Consider the following 23,659-nt stretch of genomic DNA (forward strand, 5'->3'; position numbering starts at 1 on the left):
GTGGATACAGAGGTGATGAGTGCTCAGAACATACTGAGTCTTGTCACAGGTCCATACTGTAAATGTGCTAATAGATTATTTTAGAAGTGGTTTTTATTTTTCATATTAATTGCAACAATCATGGGTATTGGGTACCAGCTGCTGTGTAATTATATCCAGCCTTTATCTTATTACCTCTTCTTTTGCTTTTCTTCTAAGACTGCTTTTTTTTTTTTTTAATCTTGAAGCAATTCTACATCTTTCCTCATACTCCCCTTCTCAAAGTTGAGTTTTGCTCCTTTCTAACAAGCTGTAGAATACCTGCTGTTCCTTATTACTCTCTGCTTGTGTCTTATGACCGTAAATTGCTATTAAATTATTGAAGAACAAAGTGATTTTTTTTTTTAGAATATTTTTCCCCTCCCCCTGTTGATTAGTTTCTGGCAGGATCTGCATGTATTAATAGAATGATATACTGGGTTGTTTAGGCAACATAAAAACCGATAGTAAATTATTGAACATTGTAAATGCCATTAATTTCCATTTTAAATGCAATTTTTTCATAGTCATGGAAATTAGAATTGAAAAAATACATATTATGCCATCCAGTTCAGTCTCATCCACTGCAAGATTGCCTTGGCATATTTATGATTTATATTTCTGAGTGCTTTTTTTAAACTAATCAAGTGATGAGGCTTTCAGAATTTATCTTGGGGAAAGTAATACAGAGCCCAGTGGGTCCCACTATTAAGACATTTTTATTTTGTGCCAAAATTGCTCTCCTTTTCTCTCTCTCTCTCTCTCAGTTTTTTTCTGCAGAATTTCCTTTAAGCAGCATTTCCAGCATATTCTTAAAATCCATAAACTGTGTAGGGTTACACCTCATTGTTTAAAATTGGGTTTTGGATTTTTCAGTAATAGGATTGTGGAAATACTAATACCACACTTGCAGAATGGATGGATGACTCAGGACTGTTCAGGAGTTTGCAATGCAGCCTAGTTATTTCTATATAACTTAGACTTACATGCCTTGCTAGCCTGACTTGTACTTCAGTTTTGGATTACATTTTTTCTGTTTGCTTGTATTTTGAAGTTTTATTTTTTTCAGATATTGTCTTTCTAAAGTGGCTTTTTGTTTGCATTTTCTGTAGAAATAAGTCCTTAATGAAGATTACTGTTAGGTGTCTAGTTTCTACATTGGACTAATTTTTATCCCTTAATGAAAGGTTTGGTACTTTCCACAACTGTAGTATTACATGGGAAGAGATCACTGCTACTTTTATGGATTGCCTAAATTGTCACTTCTGCATTTGGTAGTAATTATCTCTGCCTATCCTTAGAAAGGCTGTGTGATGTAGTAGAAATTATTTGCGTACTTTGGAGGAACTGTTCAGAAATTTTGGGAAAAATAAGTAAATTTAATTGCACTCCTTAAACAAAACTTACTGGAGATGTGTTCTTCATAGGCATAAATAGTAAACTTGAGATGATCATTCAATAAACAATTGATTTGTGTGGAAATAATTAGGGTGATGGTAGGCAGGTCTTTGTAATAAAAATAACCAGCTGCTCTTCTGACTATTTAGAGTGCATTCAATTACATCTATCAATGCTGTCTTTTGCAAGCAGGACCCTTTCTAGGAACAAATGCAGATGTTTTTGCTCACCCTATTCTATTTTATTGAATTCTTGCTCGTGGGATCCAGTAAAGAGGACACCTCTAAAATTATTTTGCTGCCAAGAAACCAAGTTGGCATCTGTTCTGTATTAATATAACTGAATATGTTTTCCCTTCCTCAGAATATTCAGGATATTAATTCTGAAAAATTTTAAATAAACTCATTTTTGTCTGCCTTTTCCAGGTTGGTCTCAGACTTCCTGTATGATACTCTTTTCTGAGCACTGCAAAGCAGGCATATCAAATTGAAAATGGTGATATTATTACTCTGTTGTTGAAATGTCACTTGACAAATTCTACCACCAGTTAAATTGTTATACAACAGGAAAGGGGAGCAAGTAATGGAAGAAGAAATACGGAACTGCTTGAGGCATCCTTGATAGCCAAGTCTTTACCTGGGCTGAAATTTGTCACTGGGCTTGTCCTTGTTTGAAAGATTTATAATTTGTTTAAAGCAGTTCCTGTAATGCTGGTGAGCAGTGACTGTACGATTGCAGGCACTAGTCAGACTCAAAAATGGAGGCTGAAGACCCACTTTGAAACTTCTGAAAGAAGTTTTCATTTGAAACATGAAGATGAAACCTTTTTGGTTCTAGAATCATACTTACGAGATGAAACTGTCTAATAATAAATTGTCATATATAACTACTTTATTAAAAAAATTAAAACAAAGTGATTATGAAGAAATATTCAAATTTCTTTTGTTCCTCCTTTTTCTTGTCCTTTCTATTGCTCTTCTGCTTAAAATTCTTTATACAACAATATAGACTTGATTACAGCAGAGTAGATTATGATTTTCTGTTTGAAAGGATATTTATGTTCATTATGCAGAGATCTTTCTGTGCTTCTGATTGTCTCCAGTGGTTAGCCATTTGAAACTCCTGGATAGCAGCTAGTATAATCCAGTTCTAATAAAAATGTAGTTTATGCATATCACAGGAAGGTTTTAGGCAGCTGTGAGCTATTCATACTCTCTCCTCAGGAGAGATCTAAAATTTTCTGTTTTGAATAAAGTGCCTTCCTCCAGTTAACTCGAACTGGGGAAAAGTATTTAAAAAAATCCTGACATCTGGACATACTTTTCCCCAACCCCGTATGTTTAATTGACTCTGGCCCAGTGACAAGACCATCACTTCTTTAGCACAGTAATTCAGTTCCCCCTTCAGTTGGGCAGCGTATCAGAACTGAAGGGACCTGGATTGGGAAGAGCCTGTGGGATAGAGCCAGTTTCTTGACTGAGGTCTGTTTTAAATTAAGGAGATATGCTGGATGGGTCTTGGGTTTTTGGGGTTTTTTGGTTTTTTTTGGGTTTGGTTTGTTATTGTTGTTGGTATTTTTTTGTTTTGTTTTTGTTTCCTAGTTTTCATTCTTGATATATAGTTATATATAACCCTAATACACATATATAAATCTACTGACAGAACCACTTGTACCTTTATATTTAATCAAATTTTAAAAAGAGGGATGTTACAGGTACATGTGCAGCCCCATCTGTGGCTGTTAAGTTCAATGTTCAGATGCAGTCTTCATGTGCAGAAGTTCAGGAAGGGCAAACTATTGAATGTGGAAGAATTAGCAAGGGAAATATCTCTGTGTTTTTGTGGCCTATACTCCTTCCTAACACCTGATGTTACACCTAACACAATTGGAGTTGTGAGGGTGACCTTGGCAGAGCCTTGTTTTGATCCAGTGCATTCTTACATCAGCAAAGGGACATCTCAACAACCCAGTTGCAGGTGATATGTTGGAGAGTATGTTTTGGTGTTTTTTTCCCCCTTTTATGTGTCTTAAGGATTAAGAAACATCTGTTTTAGCTATTTATGTGAAGGTGATATTACTGTTTGTGTTGGGTGAATTGAGTCCTGGTGATGACAGGGTTGCTGTTGAGGGTAATTGAAGCATATCCGAAGGCAGCTGTCCACCCAAAATAAGGACAGCATTCCCTGCAGTGACCCACACCTGCAAGTGAGCCTGCACTTTCTAGGGAAATCCACAAGCTTAGGGTTCAGATTAGGTTTTGAGGAAATATTTGTTTGTGAGGGAGATGTTGTGCCTGGGTTAGTAAATCCACTTTGCTGTACTTATAGCTGTCTATCACTTCTGGGACCAAGCTGGCTACTTTGGGTGGCAGCGGAGTGTGCTGCACCATGTAGTATGAGTGATGTGTGTGTTTACTGCTCCAGGGACATTTGCACCTGTAAAGCATTCTCTTACTTTCCATTCCTGCACTCAGCCGTTCTCTCCCCTGAGACTGACAGCAGAAGTGCTGGCTGTGATCATCTTCTATTACAAAAACGGATGTTGAGCTCAACAACTCATATTATGAGTGAAACAAGCAATCAGATAAAGCTGACTCAAGGCCATTGTGGACATGATTTGGTATCGAAACCACAGCCTGTCAACAAAAGGCTCCCTTGCCACTAGGAATCCCTCGAGCTATTCAGTGTCTTATAAACTAAGCAAGATAATCTGACACGTTTAAGGATTTGTCTTGCTTAGATGCCAGAATACTTGAAAATTCAAACTAGAGACTTGTGAGGAGGGAAAATAAACCAGGGACTCAAGTGGGTTACTCATCTAGCCGTGTAAATTGTAGGGGTGAGGGGGAGGTGGAAGGAAGGGGGTGAGAGAGGAGGGGAGTACCAAAGGACTGTCAGCTATTTAGGGAAATGCTGCTGCTGGCTCTGGCAGAGAACAATGCTGAGAGAAGAAGGGCATTGAAACAGTGATCACAGCAAATGGGAAAACAAGAAAGATACAACTCACAGTGAAAAAAGTAGCAAAGGATGCGATAATTTTCATTAAGCCCCTTAATGCTGAGATTATTATCTGGAGTTAAATTATGTAGGTTCTCTGATCACTGTTATAAATCCAGCAAGATGTAAAAGAATGCTAGTACACTGTAGAGAAGCTTCAGGAATGCTTCTATGGCTATGCACAAAGTGATACGAATAATTTTGCTGATGTATATTTTTTTCAACCAAGAATCTGCAGCTTCCCACCTCATATATGCATCAGTTGGTGTCCTGTGCAGAAATCTGACACCCTTTTGCTTTTTTTTCAGTCCACCTTCTCAAAGACATTTGTGAGCTCTTTCAGAGCTAGTCACATATATTCTTTTCAGGTAGAAAGAATCATAAAATCGCTCTTGCCTGAAGGTGCACAGAGCATGCTGGAAAGATCACATTTGTAGTCTCTTCATAATCTAGAATCTAAGTCAAAATTTTGGATATGAATTACAAATTGAGGATTCATGTGCTGTTTATCTGAGGCTTTCTGTTTCTACAGTCTTAGTCTTTGACTCTTTGATAAACCAGCTTACCTTGGTGTTTTTTATTTCTGTAGAGAAATGTGTTTATAAGATATGTATTGAAAAGTAGGAAATAAACCCACAGACACCTGAGCTAATATTTTCTTCTAAACGACACAGAGATTTCTTTATGCATATGTGAGATGTGGCTGTGCATCCTGAATACAACTCAGATACTTACCAAGCAGACCCTCTTTTGCCTTGGGGCTTTTGCTCTAAGGCAGAGGCTCTATTTTGTGGTGGGGTTTATTTTCTTGTTTGGTTTTTTTTTTTTTCTCTCTTGCCTTTTGCCTTTCCCTGTTGCTGTCACCAGGAGAGCTAAGGCAGCACATGTGGAGGCTTAGATCTGCTTATATCACTTATATCTACTCATATTCATTTCTCCTTATTGGTGGAAAGGGTTAAACTATATGGGCAGATAACTCTTTTCAGAATGTCCACCTCTTACTTTCTCTTGAGCCAAGACAGAGTGTTTTAATGCCATTTTGCAGTCAAGGAATGGAAAGTCAGATTAAGTGATCTGCCCGTTATAAAGCTTTGTATCAAAAGTGGGATTCACATGGCATTTTTTTACTTCAGACTTTAACTAGAAATCAGTGAAAAGAAAACAGTCTGTATTAAGAAGCCATATTTGGATAAACTCAAACAGATCCCAAGACTGAGCAGAAGGTCCTTATTGGCTGTCCCCTGCTGACAACAGACAGATCTTTTGGTGAGACCTGCAGAAGCCTGGCACCAGCCTTATGACTTGGCAGATCATGAGATGAGCCAGAGAAACCCTCTGGAAAACCTGGTAGGTACCATTCAGTGTTTCTCTACAAAGCCTCTAACTTACTCTTTGGGGCTTTTTCTGGGCTTGGCAGTTTAGGTAGGTTCTGTATGAGACTGTGCATTATGGTAACTGAACTAATAATACTAGCTATTTTTGATGATATAATTAAGGCTTTGTTTAGTGCAATGAATTATTTGCTTCATATACATGGTATTTGATGTTCATGAGTTTTTCATAGTGGAAAATAAATTGAGAAAAGGTTCATTGCCTCAAAATGTAAGAAATGTTCAATTCAAACCATTTCTAAATCGTAAGTTATTTTCTTTAGATGTAGATTGTTTGCTGAGTATTTTCATTGTCTTAGAGTTGACTATGACAAGGAAAGGGAAAGCCCAGCCAAAGCTAAATATATTTTTTCATACCAATAATTAACATTGGTCTAGTCTGGGGTCTGTGTGAACCCAGAGGGAGCACAGATAATGAATGAATTCATGGTTTGGAACTTATGAACCACCAGGATAGAAGTATTGTCCTGCTTGTTTAGTCACATGGCAAGTAAAGCCGTGCGTGCAGTACTGATGTACTGAGGAGAGTGATTGTACTGGATAAGATTAAGGCCTTCCTAACTCACTGTTTTGTTTCCAGCAGTGGTTAAAAGGGATGATTAGGAATATAATAGAGAAAAAAAAAACAAATATGAAATGATCTTTCCCCTAAAATATTCTTCTCTTTCTATATTGAGCAGTGTAAAGATTTGAGACAGGTTTTAATGCAAAATGTTGTATTTAATAAAAGTTTTTCTTTTATTATTATTCCATTAATTTATGTAGTTACTTTCTAGTAAATATTTGGTGCCAGTGCTTCCACAAACAACTCTAGAATACGGGCAAAAAATTTTCTTTATTTAGGCCCATTTTGTCAGGGGCCAGCTAATTCTTATTCCCTTTGTAAATCTCTTATCCATTTTCAAGCATCTTTGGTTGTCATTCTTTCGCTGGTTCTGAAGCCTTTTTGTGTATACATTGTTCACAGTTCACAACTCATTTCTCGTGTCTTGCACTCTGAATAGTGTGTACACAGGGAGAAACCTCCCTGAGATAATGGAGATAGCAATGGCAAGAAGTTAATGGAATAGCTACTCTAATTATGGTGTGATGTTAACTGGGCTACAGAGGTATTTCTGTGTAGGTCAGAGAAAGAACAGCAACAGAGTGATTTAAAATATTCCAAGGGGGAGATACAAGGTAGCAAGAGAAAAAAAGTTCTTTATTATTTCTTAGTTTGCATACTTTTAAGTTGTACTTTCTAATGAGTCAAGCATTTTTAATTTTTTTGTTGCTGTTTTATTTTATAATCCTATGGTTTGCTTTGCAGTAAAACATTACTGCAACAGACAGTTTTGCTTAGAAAGTAATTGGAAAAGGGCATTCAGTTTGTTGCTGCTTTTTGTATTTAAATGTGCTTTAATTATGGATCAGTCCTGATTTTTCTGATCAGCATTAGTCTGGGAAAGACAAGGAGTTCTTCAACTTTGAGCCTCAATAAAGTAGGGACTCAAGAATTAGAATTTACATGACAGCACAGTGACATAAGATGAAAAACCAATCTAAGTATTTCAGCTGCAATTTTGCTAGGTTTTAAGCTGTGTGTTAGGTTGATAGAATTTACAAGATCTGTAGAAACGACTTCAGCTCATGCTGAACTAAATGAGGATTTTTTTCTTTGGTGATTTTGATTTATGGAAAACATATGATTCTAACTCAAAACAACACAAAAAATTTTTACAGCAAAATGCCTCCTTTATAGCCACATTTTAAGATGTGGTTCTTGAGTGGAAACCTAAATCCTCAAATACTGTATTCATTCTTTTGACTAAAACTCCTGAAGGAGAGAATGTAAATGATGAAGCTGTGGCTTTTAGAAGGGTGAAAATATATTCCATACTATTGATGGGAATTGCCCCACCAGTATGTCCAGTAGCATCATTAAATTTTTAGGCATAGTGACACTGCTTGAATAATGCCCTTCATCTACCATTACTGCTTTGATTGTGTAGTATTTTAGTATTTTAGTGGTATTATATATATATTTTAGAGCTTATCTGACTTTCCCTTTAGATTTTTAGACATATATGAGTGGGATTCCAGCCTGTGATTTATTTTTAAGTGTTGCAGGGATCCAAGGGGAGAAGTGATTGCTAAAAAAGGGTGCTCTGAGGCGTTGGAGGTGTCAAAAGCTTTGTCATTGGTTCCTTCAGTCACTGTAAGGGAAATGCTCTCACAGTACACTTTACAGTAACTTTGGGGAATTAATTGCATGCAGGGTTACTGTTTGGTTGTTTTGACTTAAAATTCACACTATGAGAAATATTTCTGGCTATTTTTTCTTTCGTCTTTAATCAGAAAATTATTTTGGTGCGTGAGCCATCTCACATGAAATGTTCATCTGAAGTATAAAAACAGCAAAGATTATAAAATGGCAAAATAGGACATGCATCCCATTCCCCTTTGTACATGCTATGTATTTTTCCTTGTTCTCAATAGATTACCTTTTTGTTTTTCACCGTATTTTCTTTAGAACATTTTCATCTGGAATATCATGCTAAACACCCTTCAACTTTGTGTGAGGATGGACACGGTTCCCCTATCACAGAGGGAAAGAATACTGCACCTGAAGAAGGTTTTTAAGGTTTGAATGTAATTCTTAGCTATAGAGGAAGTTTGTTGTTGTTTTTAGTTAAAGCACCTAAAGAGAGTTATGGGCAGCACTGTGAAGCTTTCTGTACCTACTTTAAGAATTCAAAATCTTGTTCACATCAGAAGGAATCATGGAAAAGCCTATGGTCTCTTACTACTCTGATGGTCAAAAATGATGAAAAAATTCACAACCATCTTTTCTGTATTAATAGTGTGCAAAAACAGTACTTAAAAAATCTTCAAAATCTTCTGTTTCAGAGGGATTTTGCTTGGGTGAGTGTTTTTTTATGTCCAGCACAAAATATATCTTTGATCTTTTAGAAGAGCAATATTTTAGCATTTCTAGCTATAGCAAACCATTGAAATTATGAATCTGAGTTAAAATCCAAATATTTTAGAAGTATTCAGCCCTGAATAAAATTTTGGGCAGAAGCTCTGAAAGCACAGCAAATGTATAGAGACTGTAAATTGACTGTGAGAAGAGAGTACTCTCTGTATGTTGGGCTGATTTTAAACTCTGTTTAGTATCTAGAATCCCTCACAGGCAAAAATAAACATATGTAATTATCTTTTTTTATATTCCATGATGGTAGAAAACCAAGGGTCTTTTTTATGTGTTATTGAAGTTACTGAAATTAAAGGTTCAGTTTTCCAACAAGTGCTTACAATGAGGCTTTGTCTGTGTGTGCATGTGTTTATTTAAGAATATATATTTTTGTGATTTAATGACATATTTATTCAAGATGTGAAAATAAGAAACTCTTTTTCACTGGAAAAACGTAAAATTTAGTGATATTGACTATTTTCTCTTCCAATTTAAGGGTTGGGCTGCTGAACCCACAAGCAGATCCTTCAGTCTCACTTTTGCCTTCCTAAGTGATAGCACACCTGTGTGTTTCTCAGAATATTTCATATTATTGTTAAATACTCTGTGTTTCTCATGTTTCTTTTTAAAGTCTTTTTGAGACAGAAGCTCAAAAATGGACAAACCTCCATGTACACAATTGAAAGTTGGTGTGTTAAAATTCAGAGCATCAGAAGCACTTAGTGAAAGCAGAGGGATAGCTGGGAGAATCACTGCAATCTTTGAACATGCAAAAAATAGTAACTGAAAAGTATACTGCTTATATATCTATATGGCATATACAGTGATCAAAATGCACCTAACCTTTACAAATGCACAATCAAATCAGGTAAAGCTCAATTTCACTCTGTTGCACAAAAAACTTTTGGCCTTGAGTGAGTATTCACACTCTGGCCAAATGTAATGTAATTCTTCCAGAGGTAACCTACAATCAAAATAGCTTTCTTTTTTAAGTGTACTTGAAAAGGTTGCAGGAGAAAGTGGGATATCAGAGAGCATATGTTACTGTGTAATAAGACATGCAGCAGATATCAGAAATTAATGAGGCAAAGAAAGCAAATGCAGCAGGCAACAGCAACTAAATTTGGGAAGAGCTTGAGTGTTGTAGAAGACAGGAACATTAAGTGTTCTCTCCTTTTTCTCTATGACAAACCTGAAAATGTAGACCTGAATAAAATTTTAATGTAATTCTATACATGGAAGTAGCCATCAAATTTCAAAACAAAGCTGCAAGTTGCTAGTGGTACACGCCAAGATAAAATGAGCAATTGTAGACAAACAGATCTGTAAATGGTGCAGTTTCAGAAAACAATTTTTTCAGATTGAATAAATAACCTACTGTTTCCCAGAGCATCATCAGAATGCCCATCACAGGTGGGATGTTGTCTTCATAGTGAAATTTTAAGCAGTTTTAGACATCTGTCTTCAGAGTCTTCCTACAGAAATGTTTATCTTCCATCAATTGGAAGCAAACCACAATTATTATTCTTTGGCCACAGGATAGAAAGAATTTGTTGATATTTTGCCATAGGCAACAGAAATATACCTTCAGACATGTTTCATGGGAGGAGGAAGAGGCAACCTCTCAGTTTGCTGAGTGACACGCTGGGTGTCAGCACTGAAATGTCCGACAGTAATGAATGCTGGAATTCTAATATACACTCTCCTTGCCCTTAACAGCTTGTTAGGGCTCAGCACTACATGTTGGTTGACAAAATTCTAAATTTCATTACTGTGTAATAAAACAACTCAGCTTCAAAATCGGTCAGTTTATTGATTTTAAGTGGCAGGGGATTTGAATGCATTCACTTTGTAGGCTGTTATTGTTTGACATTCAGAAACCAATCTGCTGTTTGAGTAGTGGATTAAGCATGCAGATATTATGATGATCAGAGCAAATGAAATGTTCATACTAGGAATGTAGCTCTGAAATATTGTGTGGAATATCTTTTCTGAAACCTTTGTCACTAAAGAAAGAATTTTAGCCTGGATAATACCACAGCTTTGTGTTTCTTTTCCATGTTTAACTTTTGAAAAAATTATGAGAAAAGTGTAGATGTTATAATTCTTTGTTTATTTTTCATAGATGTGGCATTTATAAAGAGAGAGACAAGTTTTTTTTATGCAGTTATTCCATTACCATTCACCTTTTAATTATTTCTTAGTTAAAATTCGTAGAATATATTCTATTTATATGAATCAAAAATAGAAGGAAACAACTAATTTCCTACAGCAAAAGTATTAATTTTGTGCTGCTGCTAGATCAGGCTGAGAGACTGACTGTGTCTTGCCTGGGAACTAAAAGGGATAAGTTTTTCTTTGTGTGAAAGAAGTGGGATCAGCATGTTTGTTCATAATCAGTTGACTGTCATCTTCCTCATAGAGGAGGTTTAATTTACTTCAATTTATTGAAGATAAGGGACTGGGAAAACAAGGATCAAATTTACTGTGGGTCACAGCTCAGCCCTGATGGTCTTTGGCTCCCATGACACTCTCTGCCACTCAGGAAATAACAAACAAAAAATCCCTCACATAGTCCTGTATGTAGTGAAGTTGACCTGTTTAAATCATTTGTGGTTTATTCTGGTTATCTAGAACTTTTTGTAAGCTAATTTTTTTTACGTGTGATGTCTTTGGAGATAATTTTCCATAAAATTAAATTACTGCAGTTGAAGAAATAAAATCTTTTTAGACTATCTAGCCTAAACAAAATATACTTTGAAATTATTGTTTAACATTAAGGGATGTGTTCATTAAAGGCTGCCTCTGACTTTTTTGCATTTAGATGTCCTTTATACTTGCATACTCTTTCAAGCCTTCAGAACTGTGTCATTAAAGTGACAAGTTTTCATCAATGCTATCTGCTTAGAACCCTTATCACAGGAATATTGATTTTCAAAGATATGAGTTTTGAAGTAAGGTGTTGATAATTTGAATTGGCTTTGATCCAACTGGATGCAGTCATGAGGTTTGGTGTCTACCTGTGCTGCAAAAGTGTAAATTAATAACATAAACTTCTAGGATAAAATGCAGACCTCTCAATCAAAACACATTAAAAAAATAGGTTTCTTTAATTTCTCTTAAAAGGGGACAGTCAAGAAAAGTAAAGACAAGCTGCATAATGTGAAAGGAAACCAAATATTTGATTGCAAAAATTTTTGTTAGGTTGTTCACAATAAAAAGTGGACTACAGATGTATAATTTACATAAATCCTTTTCAAACATTTAAGAATGACAGGTGACTGTCTCAAACACTGTTTAGAGCAACACAGAAGGACTCTGCCAGGAGGTGATGGAATTTGAGATCAAATAAAGGTGGGATTGTTGTTGTCTCAGACCTAGGGGGAGGTTAACAAAGCTGGGGCAGAAGAATGTATCACTGATAATGGACAATTTATGGACCATAAGGAAAGCCAACTCAGCAACTCCGCTGAAATCAGCTAGGACTAGGTAAAAAGTAATTCTGGCAGCAGGAGATCATGACTACTGACCACAGCTTGAGAAAACCATTGATTCAAAAGAAGAAGGACTGAGCTTGCAGACTAATTAGCATTAGAAGCAAGGGAATCATTAAACCAATAAAAGAAGACAGCTATGTTGCCGAGGTGCAATTAATTTCTCTGTTTGCAAAAATTTATACATTGTAAAAAGTTTTGAACAACTTCTGGAACCCCCACTACCAAGAAGCCTGGGGTGAAGAGGGACCAATAGAATGCTGATGGACCCACATGTGCTGACTAGCTTCTGCTTGACCTCTCTCTGTCTCTCCTCGCTTTTGTATTTCTTTCCATCTCTGCCTCACATTTTATTGTTAAATAAAATCCATACTATTGACTTCAGCGGGTGTCCTCTTTTGCACCTTAATTCAGGCAGAGGCATCTCTCAATATCTGGATTTTAACATTCTGGTATCCACCTAATGTGGGGATTAGTAAGGATTTAAGACACATCCAACATGGGTATTCAAGAAGAAGTCATGTTAAATAGATGTACATTTTTCTTGGGTTGTTGGGTAGATGAGAAGCAGCAGCTCCAATACATTTTGACTTCAGAGAGGTTTGTTCCACTGATCTCTGCACATTTCAGGAGTAAATTGCCAAGAATTAAATGCCCAGCATGCTTAAATGAAAGTTTATTGTTCACTGTGAAGTTGGAAAGGTGTTCATTATGGGCTGAACCCTAGTTTGGTTTTTTTAGTCCCTTCTGTGATAGAAAAGATAAAACTTAAGGGGCAATTCTAGGGCAAAGGGCTGGCAAGTACTTGGAATCCAGGTTGGAAATTCAAAGTGACCTTGGTGAAATGAAATTTGGTGATGAAGAAGATCAATGAAGATAAATGCAAGTGATAAGATAGGGACTAATTAGGTATGCAATGGTGCTGCTGAAAAAATAACAGCGCACCACAGTCCAAGTCAGCAATATGTTGCTGTTCCAGGAAAGACAGATGTCATTCTGAAATGTTTTGGCTAAAGTAATGTATAAGAGTTATGGTACACTATTTGAGGCTGGTCAGGCCTCAGCTGTAGAAGGTGAAGGGCTCAGAGATATCTGTGATAATGATGACTTTGGAGATGGAAAACAATGAAAAATATTTTCTCTAAATAAACAGTAAAATTTTAGGGTGGTGTTGGGATATCAGCCTTGCAATAAAAATTGTTAGAAAGAAGCTCTTTTGGTTATTTGATGTTTTGATTTTATTTGGTTTACTGGGTCTTTTGTTATTTGTTGAGGGCTTTTGCTAACAGAAATAGAAAAGGGTAATTTAATTTATTTTTTTTTTAAATCCAAACTGACTTAAAAAAAGCTTTCCATCTGGAAAGTGAAGCCCTGAAGCAGCTCCTGCAGAAGCCACCACTGGAGTTTTAAAGCTCACCCAACAAAACCAAACAAAACCCAAATCCCAAATACCACAGGGTTGGAGATCTCACCTGAAATATGAGACACACAAATGAAGTTAATATATCTTAATGAATATCTTACAGATATTCATTATAGCATAAATAGACTGTTAATTATTTTGCAGCAGAATTTAGGTTTTCTGCATTTCATCAAAAAGTTGTTTTTTCTGTTGCCATGAATTTAATTTAATAGTCTTTTTTACAATAAATTCTAGGTTTCAACTTAATTGTTGCATGTTGTAATTGTTGTTAAACGTAATTTTTCTGGTTTTAAATAATATTTTAATATTTTTTAATAATTTTAATTAATAATAGGTTTCAACAAATCTGTTTTCTATTAAAAAAAAAAAAAATTGCCCCTACATTCCTGGCTAAAACAATTAATTCATCATTTGTATACCCAAAGCCAAGTATAAATGATTAAATTTGTGTTTGACAAAGAACCCTTTTTGTACATCTTCAAACAAATATTAAATTCCAGCTGTGCACCACTAAGTCATACACATGACCCTGATGATTTGGGTCTTTTAATCAGTTAAACACTATTTTTGTATAGCCTTGCCTTTTTTAATGCTGAGAGGAGGTTTTTTAGCTATGAGTTCAGAGTATGTCTGGTACTGGACAGCTGATGGGAAACAGAGAGAATTTCTGTTGCTTAATGTACCAGGGGATTACTGTTGATATATATTTATAAAATTTATAGATGTAAATAAAATATATTATAACCTAAAATTGAATATAATTTTAATTTTTTTGAAAAAATAAACTTACAGTTTTAGAAAATACATTTTTAAAATATATATATAGTTATTTCAGAAAAATGCTCTATGGGCAGGTCTTCTAAATTGATTACTTAATCTTAGCATAAGCCACTGTGCTGCTTTAGTGTGGCCAAACTCAAGTTCACTATCAGGAGTGCAGCACAGAAAAAAATACAGTAATATATAAAAAAATAGTATTTAGAAACTTTTTTTTTTTTAATATTTAAATCTATATTTAAATAAAATATATTTCTTACTTTATATTTAAAACATAAGCTAGTTGACTCTTAGACCAACTGTAGAGATAAACATTTGCTTGTGTATATTATACTATGTTATATATATATATATATATATATATATAATTTGTTACAATGTGTATATCTATAAAAAGTGTATAACTGAAACATGAATGTTTAAAGTGTGTTGCCTGATGACCTTTCCTGTCACCTGTATTTGCCAAAATATCAAAATTGGTTAATCTACTTTTTAAAGTTTCCCTGAGCTTTTCTCCTCAAGCATTTGGAAATTATTTTGTGTATTTTTAAATCATTTTTCAGTCTGCCTCCTGAGCATTTTCATAGCAAAAATGGACATTAAATATTCTCTTTAATGCAAGAGTCCAAGGATGGCTAGAGTTGTTAGGTGCTAATAAACACCTGGCATTGTGAAGGGTCTGTAAATGACACATGAACCTACTTTACAGGCTTAACTAAGCCAGTAATCATGCATTAGGGTGTCTGTGTATGGAGCTGCTGTGGGAATTAACTGCTCACCACTCATTGACTTTTGAAGGACTATAAACAGGGTAATAAGACATGATTTAAGAAACCTTTTGAAAATTAATAGCCAGCTGTATATAGTGTTTGATTAACTATTTTAAAAATGTTTGATTGATGCACACTGTCAGCAAATGCTCTACCTAATTGTCCAAGTCACATTGTCCAAGCACTTGGATTTTATTACTGATTAAAGATGTGTATGTTTGTGCATTCAGTGGTGTTTCAGAGGAGTCTTCCCTCAATGTCACCTTTCTTTCATTTGCTTTCACCTATAAACCAGTTCCTCTGATACTTTGAGATGCATGCATGAATGGTTTTGCGATTGATACAGAATCAAAGAATGGCTGAGGTTACAAGGGACCTCTGGAAGTCATCTGATGCCACCCCCCTGCTCAAGCACGGTCACCCTGAGATAATTGCCCAGGACCATTTCCTTTTGGCCTTTGAGTATCTGCACAGATGGAGGCTCTACACCTTTTCTGGGCAACTTGTGCCAGCGCTCATCCGTGATCATAGCAAAAAAAAAAAAGTGTTTCCTGATGTTCAGAAGCAACCTCTTCTATTTCACTTCAGGCCCATTGCCTTGTCCTGCCATTGGGTAGCAATCAAAAGTGTCTGACTGTCTTGCTGTCACACTGCCTTCAGATATTTGTACACACTGATAAGATCCCTCCCTATGTGTGACATGCCATGTGTGCTATCCTTGTTTCATATATTTAACTTGTCTGATTGTGAAGGAGGACTTGTTTAAAAGAATGTCCACACCTATCCTTGTTTCCTTTTTTTTTTTTCAACTAGACTGATTGTGTAGAGAAGATTTAGTGATTGGATTAGTGCACTATATAATTCCATTTCCTCTTTCAGAGGGTCTAAAACATTTTGCAGTTTATAACTAATAGATAATTATGCAGAAAGTACTCTGGGAGGAAAGACCACACCTTTGACTCTCCCAAATCACAAGAAAGTTTTTCTGCCCATAGGGCCTATTCATAAGAGCCTGTTTCCATGATTTCTGCATTCATGGCTGATATGTGAGTACTAGAAACTCCAAGAATATAAAATGTGAAAATGTGTGCCTCAGAAAGCCATGACTTGAAAATTTGCATGAAGTATGAAACCATCTTTTGTGTAAGGTGAATTCTCCATAGTAGTTTACAGCATCTGGAAACTCTGTATAAAAAAACTTCAGGTTTATCTCTGAAAAATATGTGTACACAGAGTAAGGGAGAAGGAAATAAACTGTGTGCTGTATGTATGTATCTATCTGGATATATCTGAAATCTATATTGACCGAGTAAGAATTTCCCCTGTCTTGCTAATGCATATTGTAATTCAGTCACCTTTGCTGTGTTGACAGAATGGAAACTAGTAATTTTCATTGCTTCTTGCAGTTCACTGCTTTTTCCATTCATTTTCTGCAGTTGAATCAATTTTAAGGCATTATTAAATTTTCCCTTGGAAATGCTAATTTTCTGAAATCAAAAGATTTCTTCATTATGGCTTCATGAGAAATTTTTGATTGACTGCTGAAGGTACTACAGTGCGTGCCCATTCAGCCTTGCAGAGCACTGACAGATTTGCCTGAGGGAGGGTGAGAATCCCATGCCATACATCCTCAGAGGGCTTGTTCAAGCCATGACTGAGGGAGCTGGCAAAGGCAGCTTTTGACCTTGGTTTGATCACACAAACTCTGTTCTGACTCTGTGGATTTTCTAAATTTTAATTTCAGTGCTTCTTTTACAGTGTCCAGTCCCCTTGGTCTTCTGACCTTTACTCACAACACTTCATGTAGAGGGGATAAAGTATAACAACTTGCCAGATGTTACAGACAGGTAGATGTGTTCTGACAATTCCTTATTTTCACAGCTCAGAAGTGTTCACACTACCTTGTACTCATGAAAGAGCTCCAAGCATTCCTTAGGTTAATGCTGCTGAGTGCTTTTAATGCTCCTGTGATTTCTGTTAAGATTAGCTGAAGAAAATTGTTTTTTTGTAGTAAAGAGGAGCAGATTTTCTGAAAGCAGAAGGATTCTGAGTCCGAGGCTTGAGCTCACAGCCAAGTGACAGTTCCAGAGCCAGAGCTAGTGCCAGTCTTTACATAAATTTCAGGCTTGTTTGAGTGAGAACTTTTTATAAGAAAGAGCAAAGGAAGGATTTTGCTGTTGATGTGAAGGCATGCTGTCTTCAAGGAGGTAGAATGGAAAAAAATCAGATGGGGAAATGCACTTATACAGAGTATGTAAAATGTTTACGTCATCTCCACTGTAACTTAGTTAAAAATCAGTTACTTTTACAATGCAACTGTTAGAATTTAAAGTGTGAATGAAGTGTAAACATGCAGGAAATTTTTATTTTAAATTCGTATTTCTCTAATATTTTTTAGAGACTTCATAATTCTCTAATATTTTTTCTTTAACCGCTTAATAAAACTTTTTATTTTTAAAGTTATCAAGAGCATGATCAGGAGGATAAATCAGACGTCTGAACTGATGCAGTCCCACTGTGCCAATATGAATATTGCCATTATGCCAATAGGAATAATGTATAGTGTGGCTACAGCTGCCTATCATCATTTTTTGTGCCTGTCATGGTTTTAAACCCAGCTGGAGATGAAACACCACACAGATGCTCACTCAACTCTTCCTTTCTTCCCCCACTACTCCAGTGGAAGAGGGGAGGAGAATTGAAGTAAAACTTGTATATTGAGATAAGAACCATCTGATAATTGAAAATAAAGTAAAATACAATAATAATGATAATAAAAAGGAAAAAACAAAGCCGAACAAATGTCAGTCACAGTGTGATTGCTCACTGCCTGTTAATTGGTGTCAAACCTCATTTCCCCATCCCAGGTTTCCCTCTCTTCCAGGTCACAGCTAAATAAATGGCTTGGTGCTCTGTGGTGTGGAATACCCTGCTGGCCACTTCGGGTCACCTGTCCCAGCTATGCCCCCACACAGTTTTTTGGTTTGTTCTTGATTTTCTTTTTGCACACCTCCTCAGTGGCAGAGCATGCAACAAAGAAAGAAAGAGTCCTTGACTTAGGATAAATACAACTTAGCATAGACCCCAAAACATTGGTGTGATATGAACACATTCTCATTCTGAATCCAAAACACCGCACTGTAACACCTACCAAGAAGAAATTTGCCCCAGCTGAAAGCAGGACAGAAACAAATGAGCTCATAAATTAAGTGGCACTCTTTCCATTATGATTTTATGGACAAAATCCAGCCATGTTAAGTGTTTTGAACATCCTATTTTGTTTTGTTTCTCTCATGACTCCTATGAAAATATATTTTATGTTTAGGGTTTGCATTGTTTCTTTTTGTGTACATGTCTTTCCCCCTTCCTCCTCCCCAGTTCTGAAGAAAATGTATTTTGAAAGTGGCTGTTTCCTAGGCAATAAGTGTTTGCCATTCAGGCACTTGGCTGCTGTTTGTTTGCTTGCCCTTTGGATCAACATCTGTCTAGCAGCTTTTAGTGTGGTTGCTTGCCATGTGGTGGAGAATAAGTTCTCCTTCCAAAACCCCTCTTGAATTTGGGTTTGTTGGTCTCACTGAAGGAAATCCCGGGGAGAAACAGCAGGAGTGTGAGTCATTCCTCCTCGAGGCGTTTTTGAAATGGGAGCTTTGTGAAGGTTGTGCTGTGCTGCCTGCTCTCCCAGCACAGCGAAGCAGAAGCTGTCCAGTGTAGGAAGAAACAAGGAACTTCTCACAGGTAATGCAAAGATTAAGATTTTTGAATGAAGTTTTTAAGGAGTAATTGATTCCGCAGTTATTTACCCAAACAGCAGAGGATAATGTCGCGGGGCTCAGCCACTTCATCTGAAATTATGAAATGCTTTTCAACATTAAAAGGTATAATGAATTTATTTTTCTTGAAGGATATTGTTCTATAAGGATTTCAAGTTTACTATTTAAAAAATATTAGCTCCTGAAAATTAATCTACCAGACTGTTCCTGCTCACCACCCTGGCCTCTCCATATAAGCCATTCTTCACTGCATTGTTTTTCTGTTTACCTTTGTATTTATGTATGCATTAATGTAAAGAGCTTCAGTTAAAACTAATATAACATAATCTATTGTTATTTTATCAGGTTAGTCCCACAGAAAAAAAAGGTGTGTTTCTTCTGCTTAAGCCTATAGCAGTTACAAAGCAAGATGAAGCTTTAAAATTAAACTGAAGGAGCTTTACTTGTCTAAATTAATACCCATTCAATTATAATGTTAGTTTGCACAGCTTGAAGTTTTAGATTTTATTCAAGATCATTACTGCAAAATAAAAACAAACAAATACAAATAGTGAAACGTTGACAGCTTAAACTTGCAGGGTTCTTGGAGCACTCATGGCTTTTATTATTATGTATTTTCCTTGGAATAACTGAGATGCTTATAGTAATTATTAGTATTACTTTAGAAAATTTAAGACATTTTTTCTTTGTTCTAATTAAATTAATTTTGACTGTTAATTCATTAGTTAAAGAATTCTTGTAGCCATTTGGTTTTAGTCATTCAAAGTCATCATTAGCTTAGGTTATCCAGCTGGAAATTACAGCCACAATGTGATACAACATGGACTAATGTCTACAATAGAACTTTCAGATCTTGGAAATATGCATTCATAAAACTTCAGCTTATTCCTACTGGAAAATATATATTTATCTAATCATTTATTGATTTGATTAAACTATGACTAAATTTCCATACTGTGGAAATTATTTGCCTTGGGGAAATAAAGGTAATTAGATTGAAAAATTAATATAGGAAACTGAGATTCACATAAGTGTGTTGTTCTGAGGTGAGTTTTCTGTCAAAAGGTTTCAAGTGAGGTGGCAAAGCAAGCAGGGGGCTCTCCCTGACTTTTACTTCTGGATCTTGTGTGGGATACTGCTCATTGGGTTAACTTTATTTTGAAGCTATGTTGGCAGATATGGGGCTAAGTTAAATGTTCATGAAGGGAATGGACACTGATGAGTGCCTGAAGGTGTGTTGAGGAAAAATGTGTTGTTACAGCCAGAACATGTCTAAGTATTTCTGCTGAATGTATATTCCTTTACACACTGTATGTAGAACTATGGATACAGCTCATCTGTTGTATGATAAGTGTAAAAACTGAAGAAGTCAGATATGTTATATGTGTTCTCTGCAGTTTTCATTGATGTTTCTCTGCACACAATGCAGATGATAACATCTTAACTCTCTAGATAGGGACAAGCCCATTTACACTTTCTTCTACAGACATTTGGCCATCTATTAAGCTCTGAAAATTACTTATAAAACCAGAAGAGAGACAAATGGAATAAGTTTATGATTTTGATCTGAAATTTCTTCGCTAATCTGCTAAGGTAGTGATCACAACTCTACCTCACTGTGTAGACTTAAGATCAGAAGAAAGCAAACAATCTGCTCAAGATCCCACAGCTAGTCATGTACTGCTGTGTTGTGGCCCCTTCAATCAAAGGAAAAAACAAACCTATAAAAGATTATTAAAATATGTCTGGAGAAGAGGATCAAGTCCAGAAAATGGAGCTTGTAAACCCTATGTAGCTTGTGCCTAGGATTCTAAAAGCACTAGTATTTTCTTATTCTAGCACATGTCAAGAAATGAGTTGGTGTGCTTCTGTAAACCTCTCTAAGTTTGGTTAAGTGATTTCTTGTTAATTTTCCTTAGAATTTATTTGGTTTCAGAGAAAAGTTTATGAAAAGATTAGGTTATGTGGAAAATGAATATTGAGAAAGGTTCTCATTTTGTCCTGATTTTGCCATACTTTACATTTTGAGAAATATTTGAAATATTTATTTTTTTTGAAAATAGATTTGTAGTTTAAAATTGTTTGGGTTTTGTTGGTTGATAATGCCTAAAATAGTACAGCATTTCCATGATGGATAATTATAAAATTTTGTCTTTTAAATATCATGGGTTAGAGTGAGCAAGAAAAAAAATTAAATTTTAATAGTTAACAGAAGGTAACAGACATAATTAGAGATAAGTGAAACTGTTCAAATCAGGCTTTGAAATTTCATCTAAATGTGCTATTCCAATATTTATAGAATGTTTTCTAATGGATGCAGGAATTTTTCCTTTTGATTTGTATATGAGTGTTATCTGTTAGAACAACAAAACATTATTTAGATAAATCAGTAGAAAAAATATCCAAATATGATTCCAGTAACCTGGGAGGTGGGAAACTCTGATGCTGGGAAATTAGGCTTTTTACCTGTGTTTGAGATTCAATATTGTCGGTATCACAGAGGAAGACAAGGACAGCATCTTCAGGGTCACTGGTGCATATTTAGTATACTCTGATGGATCAATAGCTGATGTAGGAGGAAATGTTTTTATCAATAAAAGTTGAGTAGCGAGAAGTTCAGATATATAAAGAGAAAAAAAAAAATGTTCCAAGTCTTTTAGAGTGAAATCTGTGATGTTCCAGGCTTCACCTGGAAATCTTGTCATGCATCTGCCTTTAGGATATTCAGCTCTAATTCAAAATAGCTGTAAAGAATGTGCCATTGCTTTTGGAAGGAGAAATTATTAAATATAGTATATGAATCCCATTAGTGTACTATATACAAAATTGAAAGTGTTTTGGTATGACACCTGCTCTTTTTGTATCCTACTGTTTATGTAATTTGTCTTTAATTTTAATATCTTTTATTTAATCTGTGATACGTATTTTTCATATTTTCTCATTTGCCATTAATCAACATACATATAACAGCCTTGGACATCTCTCATTTTTTCTTTGCCCTCTGCAGCTGAAGAGGGAAAAAAGGCATTCTTTGTTGCCTTAAACTCCTTAGAGCGAAAAATGAAAAATCGAAAAGATTTTTCACTGAAGATAAAAGAAAAAGTTTTGGAAATAGACTGTGAAACTTGTTTAAAAGTAAGACTTGTTTAAAAAGTACAAAGGAAGAAAATTCTGGTTACCTGGAATACGTAAAAGGCCAGACTATGAAAGTTGTTTATATCTTTTTCTCACTTTGAAAGTAATGGGAATTAGATAGCTAAGTGCCTTTTGAAGTCTGACCCAAACATCCTAGGTGAAAATTTGTCAAAATCTCAAGAAATGCTGCTTGTTTTCCCCCTTTCAGCTCTGTGACTTTAGAGTAGCTGAACTGAGGTCGACAATTAAAGTGCTTCAAGTTGTGTGTGGAGGAGTGTGTTTGTCTTGAGGAAACAACACCGTAAATGTAAATTTTGGTCTCGCTTTATTTTCAAAGTACTCATCATCAAAGAGTCTCTCAATGACTCAAAAACTCTTAAGGAGCTCATTGCTCAGACTTGTGTCTCTGTTAGAGACAGAAATACTTGGATTTAAAAATTGTAAGGAGGGGGTATGTTTGTTTACATGTATGCACCTGGTCAGTCCTTAAATTGCAGCAAAGTTCATGATAAGGACTTCCATGTGAAGAGTTATTCCTTTTTCTGCAGAACAAAGTAACTAAATAAGGAGAAAACAGCTACAAAATTAATTCCACAGTTCCCTACGGAAAAATATTCCAAAGCAATACATTACACTTGAAAATAAAGATTTTTTCTTATCTAATTTTATGAGCTGAGACTACTTGAGGTTGGTATTTTTCTTCAAGCATGTCCTGTCTTTGGTGTATTTTTAATGATTTTTGTCCATACGTATATGTGTTACTGAGGCTCTTCTTAGAAGGGACTTTTTCAGTATTTCAAGATATATTTCTCAGCCAATAAAAACCAATACCATGACACATTTTTTTAAATATATATCCTTTATTATTTGTCCCTCACTATATATATTAGAGGAATTCTTTGGACCTCAGAGAGAAATCGATTTTTTGGTACTGAATAAAGAAGTAATTTTATAAAGAACTGAGCAAGTAATTCAGCTGAATACTTTGTCTAAAAATCCTTTATATATTTTCTTGCTTTGACTGTGTGAAGCATTGTTATTTTTTGTTGTTATCATGGTTTTTCCACTATTTTCATCTCTTTGTTACATTCCTCATCAGTTTCAGTAATAGCTATGTATGCCCCAAAGAACATAGATGATCTGAGCTTTATGTCAGCACAGTCTCTCTCTTTTTTATTTTTCCTTGTGCTATACAGAGTTTAAAACACACTAAACTGTTATACAGGAAGGCTGAGAGGACTGTTTTCTCATTTGGACTGCAACTTGTTTTTATAAAATCCTTGTTCCTCCCTTTTTGATGTTCTGAATTGCTTTGTCCAGGAGACCACTTACTGCTGTTGTTTCTGGTTACATGCTGTCTTAATTGAATGGAAGGTATGATCATTTTATTTCTTCTAAATGCAAATTTCTGAGGCTCACTTGATCTATTTTATTAAAATTTCCTCTGAAAGTACTTCTTCACATTTGATGCAATGTCAAGTGACTCTTCTTGTAGAAGTAGAGCTTGTCCATTTTATGTTGTCTTTTCTT

The sequence above is a fragment of the Poecile atricapillus genome, chromosome 4 (genome assembly GCF_030490865.1).
Source record: "Poecile atricapillus isolate bPoeAtr1 chromosome 4, bPoeAtr1.hap1, whole genome shotgun sequence".
NCBI lineage: Eukaryota > Metazoa > Chordata > Aves > Passeriformes > Paridae > Poecile > Poecile atricapillus.